This window comes from Kryptolebias marmoratus, linkage group LG18 (assembly GCF_001649575.2).
Source record: "Kryptolebias marmoratus isolate JLee-2015 linkage group LG18, ASM164957v2, whole genome shotgun sequence".
Taxonomy (NCBI): domain Eukaryota; kingdom Metazoa; phylum Chordata; class Actinopteri; order Cyprinodontiformes; family Rivulidae; genus Kryptolebias; species Kryptolebias marmoratus.
The window spans coordinates 19,585,092-19,589,678 of record NC_051447.1 but is presented as its reverse complement, the minus strand read 5'-3'; positions in this window follow the sequence as shown (position 1 = coordinate 19,589,678).

Genomic DNA, 4,587 nt, shown 5'->3' with positions numbered 1-4,587 from the left:
CCAGCAGCGAAACAACAAGATTAGATTTCTGTAACGAACCACAGCCTGAGACAGGAAGCTGTCTCCTGGACATGTGGGGACAGGTGGGACTGATGGGATGGGTGGGGATGGATGGGACTGTGTGTGGAGAGGTAGGACGTGTAGGGACACGTGGGGTGCATGGGGCATGAAGGAATGGATGGGACACATGGGGACGGATGGGATGTCTAGAGACAGATGAGACGGATGGGACGCATGGGGACGTGTGGGTACAACTGGGACATGTAGGGACAGATGAGTCTGATGGGACGCAGGTGGACAGATGGGACGTGTAGGGACAGATGGGACGTGTACAGATAGATGGGACTCGTGGGGACTGATGTGACGCATGGGACGAGTAGAGACGGATGGTAATGTGTGGGGACAACTGGGACATGTAGTGATAGATGAGACGAATGGGACATGTGTGGACAGGTAGGATGTGTAAGGACAGATGGGACACGTGGGGATGGATGGGATGTGTAGAGACAGATGAGACGGATATGACGCATGGGGACATGTGGGGACAGTTGGGTCGCATGGGGACGGAAGGGACATGTAGTGATGGTTGGGACGTGTTGGGACTGATGGGACGTGTGGGGACAACTGGGACATGTAGTGACAGAAGAGATGGATGAGACAAATGGGACACGTGGGGACAGATGAGAATATTAATGTCTAAAAAGTTCAGCTGTAAATAGTTTAATTCAGATAAAATGACAAAAAAATCCAAAATATTCATGAAATAATTCAGAGTTGTTAATAAATCTGTCTTCTGTACGTAAATGTAGACATTTCAGGGATTGTTGGACATGTAGTTTACTGGTTTTTAATTTGATTTTGTGACTAGGACTAAATTACCTCCAAGTTTTATTTAATCCCATAAACTCCACTTTGAAGTATTTCTCCAGCCTAACGAATCTTTCTTCAGATTTTGGCTTTAAAGGAGGGATGTTTTTATGGGTCCTTTATAATCTTTAAACATAAAATTCAGATAAAATCCACAAAACAACAAAAAAAGCTGGAGTGTTTTATGTCCCAACAGGAAGTGATTTTGTCTCCCATAAACGTCCATAATGACATCAAATGTCACATTACCATTTTATAATGACAATAAAGGTCACATTAATGTGTAATAAAGTGCAGGTCAGATCAGTGTTTTAAAATGAAGGAAGGCTGCTTTTTCGTACAACTATTAACCAAAGTTTTAACTTTTTATTGTAGTCGAGTTTAAAGAGGAAATAAAATATCAAAATAAGAGTTTTCATGTTTTTCTTTGAGTTCAGCTCCATCATCAAACCCTCCAGAGTCTGTTTCTCTGGTTTCAAACGTTAACGACTTGTTTTTAGAGTTTCTGTGGGCTGATTGTGGGCGGAGTTACCTCCTTAGAAGGAGGCGGGGCCAGCTGTGGCAGACCGCTGCAGGACGCTGAGGAGGTTCCTGTCGCTGCGTTTATCAGGGGAAATGGAAGCAGAAGAAGAAGCAGGTTTGGTCTGGAGTGATGCTGTCGGGAACTGGAGCCCCCGAGCTTCACGATGATGTCACACAGTCTGGGAGGAGCTTCACCTTTGATTTATTTCACCTTTAAAACCACATTTTGGTCTTTTTGCATTAATTATAGCTCTTATTATTCATTTACACTCAGCTGATAAAATGTTTGTATTTTTACTGCAGGAGAGTAAAAAGCTCGTTAGGGTCACCATGGTAACCACACACCCGTCTGTCACTCCCTGACAGTCCTCCTAATGAGACAGGAAGAAACGCAGAGTAAAAACTAAGCCTCAGACAGTCTGTGGAGAAACTACAGGTCGCCGTAAATCAGCCCTGAGCTGCGAGTGTCAGAAGCTTCTGCTGCTTGTGGAAACGAGGAGGTAAAACCGGCGCAGGTTTAGTGGAAGTCAATGAGAGGCTGGATGGACGGTTTCTAGGAGCAGAGAGAGAGAAAAATACCTACGAGTTAGAAGGCGTGGAGGCTGTGGGAGTGGGAAGAGTTGGTTCTGAAAGTTTAAACTGTCCAAAAGTTTGTGATTCTGAAACTTGAGTTTTTCTAAAGCTGCTGGAGGAGAATTTAAAGGCTGTGATGGAGACACTTCCTGACCTGGAAGCTGACTTCCTGTCTTTAGTTTCAGATATTCTGACGGTTCGTTTGTCGAAACCTTCGGCTGATTTTTACTTTTTATAGTTTTAAATTCATCAAACTTTCAGTTAAATCAGTGGAAATTTAGGTTTAGTTTAGCTATTTAAAGGTTTTGGCTACTGGGTTGTTAATTTTTCCTTCTAAGAAACAGCTTTGCTAGCTTTAATTTAGCTTTTTAGCTATCATTGTCTTGGTTTTAGCTACTGTCATTTTGATTTTAGCTTTCAGCTACTGTTTTGCGAATGTTTTTAGCTGATGTTTTGGATGATTTTGGGTTTTAGCTTTCATTTTGCTGGTTTAATTTTAACCGTTTTATTAGTTTTAGCTTTCAGCTACTTTGTTGCTCATCAGTTTTTAGCTACAGCTTTGCGGCTCTGAACTCTTAGGCAGTTTTCTTTGATAATTTTAGCTTTTTAGCTATTTTCTTAGTTTTAGCTACTGGTATTTTGATTTTAGCTTTCAGCTATCGTTTTGCTAACCTTACCTTTTACCTGTTTTGGATGATTTTGGTTTTCGCTTTAATTTTGCTGGTTTAATTTTAACCATTGTATCGGCTTTAGCTTTCAGCTACTGATTTGCTAATCTTAGCTTTTAGGCAGTTTTTCAACCATTTTAACATTTAGCTTTAATTTTGCTGGTTTTAAAATAACGATTATTTTCTGAGCTTTCGCTTTTCAGCCTCAGTTCTGCTTGTTCTGGTTCAGTTTCAGCTTCTTTAAGACGTTTCAGCTGTCGTTCTGTTTTAGCAGGAGATGCTAACGTTGTTTTAGCTGTTTTAAAGTTTTACACTAAAATAAATCCACCTTCGAGCTGAGACGTTATAAACCTTTAAGGAAGTCTGAAGCTGACGGACGTTTCACAGAAACAGTCAGACCTCCGTCCTCGCCACCCGTCTCACCTCATCAGCGCCTCAAGCTGCCGTCTGATTGGACGTGAACGCGGCGCCGCGGCCGTTCGTCACCTCGACCGAGTGGCGACCGTTGATCTGAAAGTCAAGGACCCACATGTGCCGGGAGGGCTCTCTGTGATTGTGGGCTCTCCGGGCGCCACTGCGAGTTGTTAAACCATCCATCAAATTACCGTGGCAACCGAGCGTCCATCACCCAATCCATCATCCAAGGGCAGCAGACGGAGCGTCAGAACGCCGGGGGGGAGGAGTCACGGTCGAGTGAAGAGATAACGAGGAGAGGAGGGGAACAAAGAACTGAAAGAGGTTCTGGTTTGTGTCCGATTACATGAAGCGGGACGGGAGGATGTTTCAGACGCGTCAAAGCTTTTTCAAATCAAACATGGCTTCTCATCTCTGAATGTGACGTTGGCGCCATCATTTATTTAAAAAGGAAAAACTCATGAGATCAAATGAAACTTTATTTTTATGGTTCTCCAGGGTTCTTAACTGGAAACTCCTGAGATCAGGGATGGTTCTCTAAACGAGTCGATTTGCAGGAAGTGGGAACGTCGAGAACATCAGGAGTGTCAGACTCCGGACCTCGAGGCTCCGCTGTCCTGGAGGTTTTAGGTGTTTCTGCTCCAGACGGTTTAATCAGGTTCTCCAGAAGAACGTCCACAAGTCCTCCATTTAAAGCAGGAACATGTAGAACATGCAGGAGAACGTCCCCCGAGGAACGGAGTTCAGCTCGTGTGGTATTAGTGGAGCGCTGGTGTCCAGCAGCTGGTCAGCTTAGGTGCAGAGACGTCCTTGTGGACCAGAACTTCCATTGGGTCCCTGAGGACGTCCACAAGCTGCGAAAGACTCTGAAGACACCAATGGAGGATCATCAGGACGCGAGTATTGGACGCTTTATGACGCCATCATCCCGCTCCAGCCAGACCATCAGGTCTCCGGGTGCGCACCATTTGCAGCCGGGTGGGCGGGGTTTAAATTCAGTTTCAAGTGTCGTTTGAGGGGCGGGGCATCAGCCAAACGACCCGCACCTAAATGGCTGAACCAGGTGATGTAAACAAAAAGTTGTTTCTCTGCAGAGATCCAGACATGATGGAAAAACTGTTGCACTTTCATCAGCTGGTAAATGACGCCATGAATTCGAATCACTCGGATTTGATGCTTCTCCCACCAGCAAACAATTAACATTCAGTTTTATTATTCAGGAGATGGTAATAAGTTCATCATGAAAGAGTTCACAGATTATTCTTTATTTCTTTATTAAGCAGCTTCGTTTTTGTAAAACTTGTACAGATTTTTTAAAGCATGGCGTCTGAAGTGTCTCCATGTTGAATAATCTCCGCCTCCTCCGGAGGATCGTTCTCAGGATGATTTCATCAACAGCAGTTTGACCCAAACCATGAATCTGTGGGTCTTTAAACGCATCACGGATCCTGGATTAAAATGGTCAAAGAAAACCTCCGGATGTTTGGTCTGAGGGACACCTCCTCGCTGCGTATTTTAAAGCCTCGGGGGGGAATCCCTGCAG